Raw genomic sequence first — 12,346 nt, 5'->3', positions numbered from 1 at the left:
AATATTTTCCATCTTCAGTTTGGATGCACTTTTAAGTTCAGACACATTTTATTATTAACAGTCTCATCAAAGAAGAGTTAAAAAACACAAGAAAAAGAAAAAAAAAAAACATGAAAAGCCCTAATTAATTCTGACAGCAACTGCATTAAAATGAACTGTTAAATAAACTTCTAAAAGTCTTTAAGCAGTGAAAGCTAGAGGAGGGCTGCTAACAATGCCCCTATCCAAAATCTTAATTTCAATTACCTGCTATGTTTACAGCTTCATGTTTTACAACATGCCAGAAGGGATGGCTTAGTGGTCTAAGCATCTGGTTTTGAATTGCTGTGTTCCTTGAATTCAGTTCAGTTCAGTTGCTCAGTCATCTCCGACTCTTTGTTCCTTGAATTACATCATTTAATTCACTCCCAGTCCTTGTAAGGGCTGGATATACAGACAAGTCACAACAATCCCTGTGGACTTATCCATCCCGGGCCTTTCACACTAGTAGTAGAACCAGGGGCTGATCTTAAGTTGTTCCTTCTCTTCTGTAACTGCAACAAACTCTACTCTGAATAAAGACAAATCTCTCTCAATACTTTAGGAATGCCCCCAAAGATCCTCTCCAATATAGTGAAATAAAGTAGCATTTTAAAACATGAGAAAAATATATGATAGTCAAATTACAGTTATAGCAACTAAAGTTTTCAAAACTGGAACAAAATTGCTGCCAAGGCAATTCAAACCATGTAGAACTAGGTGCCACTGGATGTCTTGGTCTCTGAGGAAATATAAAGAGAAGCCTCTGTGATTGCTCCCATGCAGACCATGTTTTTATTGCCCGTTCTTTCATATTCTATGTGCATTTTTCATGGAAAATTAAAAGGTCACAAGAGAGCCCACATAGAATGCTCCTGTCATGCAAACACGCCTGCACTATGTGGGTTTCTAAAGAGCTATAATTCAAAACCTATTTGGTAAAATGTATTCTTTCTGTAATATTTATTGTCACCTGAGGGAAAACATTAGTAGGTCTTATTGAAGCCTTCACTAAAATAGCAAATTAACTGAGGTTAGAAATGCCATAATTAATTAGACTAGCTCTTCTTTACTTGAAGTCCAGAACCATTACCAACTGATAGTAACCTGCCCTCACCAGTAAAGCTATATGGCTAATAAAGCAGTATGTTCTGTATTAAAACAGCATCATCACAAGTTGTACAGTTATTACATTTTACCTTCTACTGTTTTTCAGAATTCTACATTCTTTTTTGCAATGAACAATTCTGACCAAATATAGTACAAATAGAACATGGAAGAATAAACTCACTATTGAAAAAGCAGTAAAGATTTTAGAGTCAATAATTTGATAGAAAACACTTCAAATAAAGTGTGCATTAGGCTTGACATGAAATTTAAGACAGAAAACTCAAAGATGTGAAAATACCAATGACTATTGTTTAAAATATGTAAATGTCAAGGGAAGAAATGAATGATAAATGCAAACACTAGTAATTTAAAGTGAAAAAGAATCATGTTATGGATAATTTACAAGATATATGAAATACTCTTTTCTACTAGCAATACGTTTTTATATAGAAAAGACTTACTTAAGCTGTGGCTAAAATACTTTGTTTCAATAACAATATATTCGTCAACTTTAGGATAAAACTTTTAAAGATTTTTTTTAAATGAAAGAATAAATCAAAGTGGAGATTCTTGATTTAAAAAATAAAATCCAACTATAATCTTCCAGAAGAGAAATATCCAAAACATGAAAAAAACTAAAATATTTAAAATAAAATGGCAGAAATATATATTAGTAGGTACTGAGTTAAAACAAACCAAAAGCAGTAACTTGTAATACAGCTGTCTTAAATACAAAATGGAATAAGCTAACAAATATTAGGGAGTTAAAAAGCAATTAATTACATAATCACAAAAAGAACAATCCAGAAAAAATGTAATAATTATCAACCTATGTACTCAACAATATAGCGTCCTTATATAAAAGATGGAGAGAAATTCACAAATCCACTATTATAATGAGAGATTAGTTCACTTTTCTCAATAACTGATGGCCATTGCAAATGAGAGGATAAATGATATTTAAATATGACAACTGGAAATTTTGGTATCAGGTACAAATGGACATAAACGGGCATCTGACAATTTTTTTTTTTAAGGAAACAAAGACATACAAAGAACATATATGTAAAGCAGCATACAAAGGAAAAAAAATCTGAAATTTTCCATGACATAGTATAACCTAAATAAATCCAAAAAGGTGATAAAAACACACCTTGTTTTCTGACCATAGTGTGACTAATGAGTTAAAATAGCAACAACAATCAGAAAAAGAAAAACAAAGTATAAGAAAACTAAAAACAAACAAAAAAATCTCTACCCATGTATTAGGAAAAGAACTTTTAAAAAGCTCTATCTAAATAACACATAAATCCAACCACAAATCACAATGGAAATTTCATGTACAATCATATGATTTCTAAAACGTACATAATTTTGAATAACTTGAGCATTTATTTTAAAAAAGGAAGTCCAAAAAAGACGGTAAAAATATCACGTGAAAAGATAATGGAAGATTTTACAGAGAAGAGATAAGGACATTGTACAGCCTAGATGCCATGTTCCCGACAAAGTGATTCAAGTAGGTAGTACGTTTACAACCCCACTTGTGGAGTATTGTTGTCAAAATGACTGATCCTGAATCTAATCATCACATTTAACCACATAAAACTCAGGGAATGAAAAAACAACCTAAATGAATCTACAAGGCAGCAATCTGCTACTTCCAGAATATACAAATCTACAGCGATCAATAAAAAGAAATAGAGGAAAACAACAGAATGGGAAAGACTAGAGATCTCTTCAAGAAAATTAGAGATACTAAGGGAACATTTCATGCAAAGATGGGCTCAATAAAGGACAGAAATGGTATGGACTGAAAACAAACAGAAGATATTAAGAAGAAGTGGCAAGAATACACAGAACTGTACGAAAAAGATCTTTCCGACCCAGATAATCACCATGGTGTGATCACACACTGAGAGCCAGACATCCTGGAATGTGAAGTCAAGTGGACCTTAGGAAGCAACACTATGAACAAAGCTAGTGGAGGTGATGGAATTCCAGTGGAGCTATTTCAAATCCTGAAAGATGATGCTGTGAAAATGCTGCACTCAATATGCCAGCAAATTGGGAAAACTCAGCAGTGGCCACAGGACTGGAAAAGGTCAGTTTTCATTCCAATTCCAAAGAAAGGCACTGCCAAAGAATGCTCAAACTAGCACACAATTGCACCCATCTCACACACTAGTAATGCTCAAAATTCTCCAAGCCAGGTTTTAGCAATAAGTGAACCGTGAACATCCAGATGTTCAAGCTGGTTTTAGAAAAGGCAGAGGAACCAGAAATCAAGTTGCCAACATCTGCTGGATCATCAAAAAAGCAAGAGAGTTCCAGAAAAATATCTATTTCTGCTTTATTGAGTGTGCCAAAGCCTTTGACTACATGGATCACAATAAACTGTGGTAAATTCTCAGAGAGATGTGAATACCGTAACACCTGACCTGCCTCTTGAGAAACCTATATGCAGGTCACGAAGCAAGTTAGAACTGGACATGGAACAACAGATGGGTTCCCAACAGCAAAAGGAGTACGTCAAGGCTGTATATTGCCACCCTGCTTATTTAACTTATGTGGGGAGAACATCATGAAAAACGCTGGGTTGGAGGAAGCACAAGCTGGAATCAAGACTGCCAGGAGAAATATCAATAACCTCAGATATGCAGATGACACCACCCTTATGGCAGAAAGTGAAGAAGAACTAAAGAGCCTCTTGATGAAAGTGAAAAAGGAGAGTGAAAATGTTGGCTTAAAACTTAACATTCAGGAAACTTGAGATCATGGCATCCGGTCCCATCACTTCATGGCAAATAGATGGGGAAACAGTGTCAGACTTTAATTTTTGGGGCTCCAAAATCACTGCAGATGGTGACTGCAGCCATGAAATTAAAAAATGCTTACTCCTTGGGAGGAAAGTTATGACCAACCTAGATAGCATATTAAAAAGCAGAGACATTACTTCATCAACGAAGGTCCATCTAGTCAAGGCTATGACTTTTCCAGCAGTCATGTATGGATGTGAGAGTTGAACTATAAAGAAAGCTAAGCGTCGAAGAATTGATGATTTTGAACTGTGGTGTTGGAGAAGACTCTTGAGAGTCCCTTGGACTGCAAGGAGATCCAACCGGTCCATCCTAAAGGAGATCAGTCTTGGGTGTGCATTGGAATGAATGATGTTGAAGCCGAAACTCCAATACTTTGGCCACCTCATGCGAAGAGTTGGCTCATCTGAAAAGACCGTGATGCTGGGAAGATTGAGGGCAGGATGGTTGGATGGCATCATCAGCTCAATGGACATGAATTTGGATAGACTCCAGGAGTTGTTGATGGACAAGGAGGCCTGGTGTGCTATGGTTCATGCGGTCACAAAGGGTCGGATGCAACTGAGCGACTGAACTGAACAGTAAAAAAAAAAAAAAAGACCTGGTTTCTCACTAAATTTATAGAAATTAAAAAATGAGATAAATGAGAGTTAGAAAATAACCCTAAAGATTCATAGTAAATTAATGCAACATGAGGGCACTACTTAGATCCTACTGTAAACAAACTGACTATAAGAATGTTTTAGCTATCTGAGTAAGTTTTGATATGGACAGGGTATCAGGTAATATTTAGATACTTATTTATTAACTTTGTTCGGTGTGATGACAGAATGGTGATTTTGCTAAACAGTTGTTATCAGTCAGAAATGCAGATTGAAATATTTCCATATGAAATGGCATGGTGTCTGAAAGCTGCTTTGTTGTATTAATGTAAAATTTTAAAAAGGGTGAGAATACGAAACAAGATATGATATATTGCTGTTTATGGAAAAAGTTTACAGTTACATGGAGTTCATTACACCAATCCAATTTATGTACGCTTAAAAATTTTAATAAAGAGCTTAAAAACATTTTTAAATAGTGAATAATGAGCCTGAAAATTAAAGAAGAAAAATGAGACATAAATATAAAACAAGTATATATATATTTATATATATATATAAAGAAAGCTACAGCTCAAAGCATCAGAGCCAAAAATTGATTCTTTATAAGAAGAAAAAGGAAATAGAAAAGTCAATGATAAGAATGAGCAAGAGGAAAAAATGAAGGAGAGCAGGCACAATAAATAGTATGAAGAATGGAAGAGGTGGCCTGGTTATGAACCTATTCAGGTTTCTATAACCATAATTTGCCCTTTTTTCTATCATGGTGAAATTGACATGTAACTTTCCCATTTTACACCATTCTTACCTCATTTTGGTATTAACATCAGAATGAGTAGAGAAGTATTTCTCTTCTTTCTTCCATTCTTTGGAGCCATGTTCCATACCACTGAGGTTATCTGCCCTTTCAGGATCTTGAAGTATATTACTATACAACAGTCTATGAGGTCCTCCCCAACCCATTTAAAAAGTGGATATATTTTGCCTTTTTCTTTATAATTTCTTGTATACTTCTGTATCTAATTTGGGAGTTTATTTTCTCTTGAAAAAGCTTAAGAAATATATTGTCCATTACAGCAAAGATTTCAAAGTATTGGTCTGAAGTTGTTTATAATAATCATTTCTAAAATAAATTATCTAAGCTTCCATTTTAAAAACCGAAAGAAGAGTAAAGTTATTATAAGAAAGAGAAGACTATAAATAAAAGTGGACACTGATGAAACAGAAAATGACATATGATACAGAAAAATCAACTAAGTAAAAAGCTGATACTTTGAAAAGATGAATAAAGGTTATCTCTAACCAGGATGATTTAGAAAGTGGTGAGAAGATATAGATTACTAATGTCAGGAATGAAAGAGGGAACACCACTTCAGATCCCACAGATGGTAAAAGAAAAATAAAAGGACAATATTACTTATGACAATATAACCATCTACTTCAATAAAACTGAAATTTCTTTAATGATGCAAATTGCGAATACTGACTCAGTAAGAAAGATGGAACTCAGAGAGCTTTGTAAAGAAATTCAATCTATAATTATAAACCTTTTCACAAAGACAACTTCAGGCCCAGAGGACTATATACATGAAACATTTTAAAAGAAAATAACACCAATCCTATAAAGTCCCTTTTAGAAAGAGAGAAGCAGGGAATTCTTCCTAATTCATTTCAAAGCATTTTTCTGAAACTCAGATCATATAAAGACATTTCCCCCCAAAAAAAACTAGAGACCAATATCCCTTATGAACAGAGATGTTAAAATATTTAATAAAATATTAGAGGATTAAATCTAGCAGAATATACAAAGGATAATGTATCTTGGTCAAATGAAGTTCTCCTGAAAATGCAAGCTTGATTTAACATTCACAAAGCCATCAATGTAATTCACCATGTTAAGAGAACAAAAGAGATTTAAAAAAAGAAGTAGTTTGGGGATTAAAACCTCTTAGAACATTAAGAACAGAAGGAACCTTCTTTAACTTTAAAGTGTACCGAAGAAAAACTTAGGTGTAACATCATATTTAATATCAAAAGACTGAATGCTTTCTACCAAAGATTAGGAATATGGCAGAAGTATCTGTTCTCACTTCTATTTAATGTTGCAGCCAACGCAGTCAGGCAAGAAAAGGACATAAAAGCACAGACACTGGAAAGGAGTAAAATTATCATTTTTCTTTAAAAATGATAAATGATTCTGGGTAAAATCTATAGAAATAGATGAAAATGTGCCTCTGATTTATACCACAGAAAAAATAAATTTCAAGCACTTCATATAAATTTAAAACTGAATGACAAAAATAATAAAGCTTCTCAAAAAGAACAAAAAAGAATATGTCCACATTTTGGGGATAGAGAAAGACATATTAAACATGACACAAAAGCAATATCCATAATGGGAAATACAGGTAAGTTGGACTACATTAAAAATAACTTCATCAAAAGACACTACACAGAGAGTGAAAAAAGCAGTCTATAAATAGATATTTGCAACACTCATTTTCAATAAAAGGGCTCTTAAAAAGTGAATACAGAAAACATATATATCCATGTGTAAAATAGATAGCTAGTGGGAAGCTGCTATATCGCACAATGAGCTCAGCTCAGTCCTCTGTAATGACCTAGAGGGATGGATGGAGGTGGGGTTAGAGGGACGCTCAAGAAGGAGGGGATATATGCATGTTTGTGTTCCAGCTCAGTTGCTTCCGTCTTGTCAGACTCTTTGCGACCCTACGGACTGTAGCCCACCATACTCAGTATGGATGGCAATACAAGAATGCTCATAGAAGCATTGTTAATAATAGTCTCAAAAGTGGAAATAATCAAAATATCTATCAACAGTAGGATGGATAGAGAATTTTCAGAGAAAAATAATATGGAGTCAGAATGATGAATCAAGGAAAATTTAAGTAAGAGGAAAACTTCGAATTCCTTCATTTGTCATAAGGATTAGAATATTGCCTAGGGTAGATAAATCAAGAAACTGATGTTTAAGTGTACTATTTAAAGCAATAAAGGCAACTATTAGTCAAAAAATCACCATTAACCTGAAAATTATATGTAACCATCAGGAAGTAGAGGAAGTGAATAAGTGGTACGTGAATGTAGTATATGAAGCCCTTCATCTGTGATGGTAAGTAGTCAAGAGCAGACATTATGTAACACTGACAAATCAATAGAGGGGAATGTATACATAATCAATTATATATAATGAAGAGGGAGCTCTATCTATTCTATTTAATTTAAATGTTTCTTGTGGTGATTGGGACTGAATATGAGGCAGGAGGCCACTATTTCATTTTACTTTATTTTTTTGTATTAAATTTTAAGCACATGCATGTGTTACTTTTATAATATAAATTCCAGGAAATATAAACAAAGAAAAGGCCTCTGAGCAAAGGCTTGAGGAGTTCTAGCTCTCTTGATACAACTCAGCAAGTTGAGCTTACTGGTAAATGTGGCAGCAAGGTACAAAACCTCACAGAATGCTAGAATATAAACTTAAGACAATTGCCTGTGATTTTATAATTTGATGAGAATTGAACTCTATAGCACATTAACTTTCTCTAGCATAATCCAATTAAGTGTTTTTGTTTTGAAATATGAATTTATGATTTATATTTTCAACACATAATAACCAATGTTTAATTAGAAGAATATATTACTAATTTGTAAAGATTGACTCATGAGGTATTCATATAATGGGTTTAGCTCTGAGGCAAAATAATTTTTAAAAATCATGATTATCTTTTGGAATATATAATATGGTGTAAGAAGAGATTTAAGTAATTTAATGAATTCACTTTTCTGGTTACTATTATTGCATGAAAAAGTATACCAAAATTGAATGCTATAAAACAATACGTACACTTGTATACATATGTATGTTTCACAGGTCCCTAGGTCAGGAATTTTGAAGAGTTAAGCTGTCACCTGTCACATGGGGTCTCTTGCAAGTCCGCTGTCAGATCTAGGCAAAGGGGGCTGTCAAAGCTGCACAAGTCTGTAGCCATTCAAGACGGCACACTCACTAGCTAGTGATGATGTGACCTGGGCACTGGAAGCTCTGCTATGAGTTTGAACCAGAGTGCCTACATATGGTCCTTCCAGCTTAGGTGGTATGGATAAAGAAAGTTGCCCATCATATCAGTAAACAGGATCCTGTACCCATCAAGCCATTAGCCACTGTAGCCGCCCTAGGGGTGTACTCTGAGTGGATTCAGGATGGAGAAAAGCAGGATACTAGCTCCAGACAGGTAACGTGAATATCAAAGGAATGATTTACTCAGAAGTTTTTTCTGCATCTACTGAGACAATCATACAATTTTTATTCTTCAAATTGTTGATGTGGTATTTCACACAGATTGATTTGTGGTGGGAATGCAAATTGGTACAATGACAATGGAGAACAGTATGGAAGCTCCTTAAAAAAAAACTAAAAACAGATCTATCTTATGATCTTGCAATTCCACTCCTAGGCATATATCCAGAAAAAAAAACATGGTCTGAATACATCCCCAAATTCATTGCAGCACTGTTTACATTAGCCAAGACATGGAAGCAACCTAAATGGTCATCAACAGAGGAATGGATAAAGGCTAATTAGGGAGTTTAGGATTGACATGTATTTATTAAAAATGGTATATTTAAAATGGATAACCAACAAGGACCTACTATAAGTGCAGGAAATGTACTTAATATTCTGTAACAACCATGGGAAAAGAAGTTGAGAAAGAATAGATACACATGTATGTATGACTGAATCACTTTTCTGTATACCTGAAACTATCACAACATTTAATCAACTATACTCGAAAATAAAATAGAAGTTAAAAAAATATCGGACTACCATGGTGGTACAGTTGATAGAAATCTGCCTGCCAATGTAGGGGACACAGATTTGAATTCCTGGTCCAGGAAGATTCCACGTGCTGCAGCGCAGCTGGGCCCAGGCACCACAACAACTGATTCTGCACCTTTAGAGCCACAATTACACAAGTCTCAACTGAGCCGTCACACCACAACTAATGAAGCTTGTGTGCCTATGGCCTGTGTTTCACAAGAGAAGCCATTGAAATTGAGAAACCAGCTCACTGTAAGGACGAGCAGCACCCACTCACCACAACTAGAGAAAACTCCACGGAACAACAAAGACCCCCTGCAGCAATAAATAAATATATAAAATTAAATAAAAAAAAATCAAAGGGTTTATTTCAATGAGTCTAGACTCTTGTATCTTCTCATACACATAAAAGTGCTAAATACATTTACATGATGTGTCTGATTTTATTAAGAGTAATCTTTTGATGTTCTATCTGCGTTTTTTTATTACTAAAATTTGCAGAAATTCCTACAAACACTGGCTCCACCCTAACTCCTTCAAAACAACCCTTCAGAGCCATTTGAGAATCTGTATCTGAGGATTAAGTCTTCAGAATATCCACCAAATAAAGTATAATTCTCAACTTTCAAGTGGCACATTTTTTCAGTCATCAGTTCAGTTTAGTCACTCAGTTGTGTCCGACTCTTTGTGACCCCATGAACCGCAGCACGCCAGGCCTCTGTGTCCATCACCAACTCCCAGAGTCCACCCAAACCCATGTCCGCTGAGTCAGTGATGCCATCCAACCATCTCATCCTCTGTCGTCCCTTTCTCCTCCTGCCCTCAATCTTTCCCAGCATCAGGGTCTTTTCAAATGACTCAGCTCTTTGCATCATGTGGCCAAAGTATTGAAGTTGCAGCTTCATCAGTCCTTCCAATGCACACCCAGGACTGATCTCCTTTAGGATGGACTGGTTGGATCTCCTTGCAGTCCAAGGGACTCTCAACAGTCTTCTCCAACACCACAGTTCAAAAGCATCAATTTTTCGGTGCTCAGCTTTCTTTATAGTCCAACTCTCACATTCATACATGACCACTGGAAAAATCATAGCCTTGACTACACAGACCTTCATTGACAAAGTAATGTCTCTGCTTTTTAATATGCTATCTAGGTTGGTCATAACTTTCCTCCCAAGGAGTAAGCGTCTTTTAACTTCATGGCTGCAGTCACCATCTGCAGTGATTTTGGAGCCCAGAAAAATAAAGTTAGCCACTGTTTACACTGTTTCCCTATCTATTTGCCATAAAGTGATGGGACCGGATGCCATGATCTTAGTTTGCTGAATGTTGAGCTTTAAGCCAATTTTTTCACTCTCCTCTTTCACTTGCTTCAAGAGGCTCTTTAGTTCTTCACTTTCTGCCATAAAGGTGGTGTCATCTGCATATCTGAGGTTATTGATATTCCTCCTGGCAATCTTGATTCCAGCTTGTGCTTCCTCCAGCCCAGCGTTTCTCATGATGTACTCTGCATATAATTTAAATAAGCAGAGTGACAATATACAGCCTTGACGTACTTTTCCTATTTGGAACCCGTCTGTTGTTCCATGTACAGTTCTAATTGTTGCTTCCTGACCTGCATACAGATTTCTCAAGAGGCAGGTCAGGTGGTCTGGCATTCAGTCATCAGTGGAACTGGAATAATAAAACTTCTCACATGGCAGTTAGCTTCCTCTAGAGTGAGTTATCATAAGGAAATAGGTGGAAGCTGTGCGGCCTTTTATAACCTAGTCTCAGAAGCCACACAAAGGCTGCTGATGCTCTTAGTTACAACTGAGTCACTAATGTCAGTACAGATTCATAGAGAGGGCAGACAGACCCCTGCTCTGGATGGAAGGAGTGTCAAAGACTTGATATACATGTTTTACAATCACCACACTGTTCAATGGACTAAAAATACATATTTCAGCAAAATAATACAATTTGAATGTAATGAAGTTACATTTATTTTGAATTTCTACCTTAGCAGAATACTTATATGAACCATATAGATTAAATGATATTCACTGGATGAAGGAGTAAGGAGAATTACTAAGAAAAAGTGGCTCCTTGACACATCTTTAGACAAGAAATACTCTCATCTGAAAACATAAAAGGAAAATTGTGTAATCAATAAAAATCACGGAGAATGATGCTGCAGTAGCCACTGAACTTAAAAATACTAAACTGCCCTGTCACATTGAATAAAAGAAGCAAAGTTAAATTATGAAGACAAGATCAGAATTTTTGATGCCTTAACTTGCTTACTAAGATTCTCATGGCTTCTAATTAGTTTAAGTTAAGCATTTAGCCATAGAAAAAGCATTATTTCCTATATAAATTATACGTCATTCTGAATTACATAAAATCCCTTTTGGGAAAGTCATGTATGTTATACAGATATTAACTAATTCTCTGGGATTAAAATCTCAGTGAGGTTATTTATAATTGTTAAGCCAAGTATCAGAGGGTAGAACTTTAATGATTAGATGAGCTTGATTTGTGAGAAATGCAAATAACTACATTCCATTAAAAGAGACATTGGAGCAAATTATACGTCCTACTAGTTAGGTACATCTGAATTCCCCCCACTAAAATTTCTATGGCCAACTGTCTTTCATTGTTTAAATAAGAATACAGGAAGCTGTGAAGATGGTTAGTAACAACATGGGTATTCAACGGAACAAATTCTTTTAGTAAATGTTATTACTTAATACTACTTTCTATAAATGAAGAATTCCCAAGGGAATTCCCAAGCTTTTCTGGTACTGTTATTTCTCAATCACCTCTAACATTCATCCTCCAAGAGATCTTCGAGGTGATTTCAATTTATTTGGAAATCATTTACCATTTGATTAAGAAAAAGATTTGAATGATAGAGGGGATGTTTCCTCTTTCTTGGCTTCTTCAAGTAAGAGAAATCACACAACTAGAGAATG

The 12,346-nt window shown here is 35.1% G+C and overlaps 1 protein-coding gene across 1 annotated transcript in view; it reads right to left on the bottom strand.

Moving 5' to 3' along the window:
• PARD3B (par-3 family cell polarity regulator beta) overlaps window positions 1-12,346 on the bottom strand; it is a 1,141,780-nt gene that overhangs the window by 560,512 nt on the left and 568,922 nt on the right. The gene's annotated exons all lie outside the window — the stretch shown is intronic.

The sequence above is a fragment of the Budorcas taxicolor genome, chromosome 2, assembly GCF_023091745.1.
Source record: "Budorcas taxicolor isolate Tak-1 chromosome 2, Takin1.1, whole genome shotgun sequence".
NCBI lineage: Eukaryota > Metazoa > Chordata > Mammalia > Artiodactyla > Bovidae > Budorcas > Budorcas taxicolor.
The sequence above is the reverse complement of the archived record's forward strand: the minus strand, read 5'-3'. Positions and strand labels throughout refer to the sequence as shown.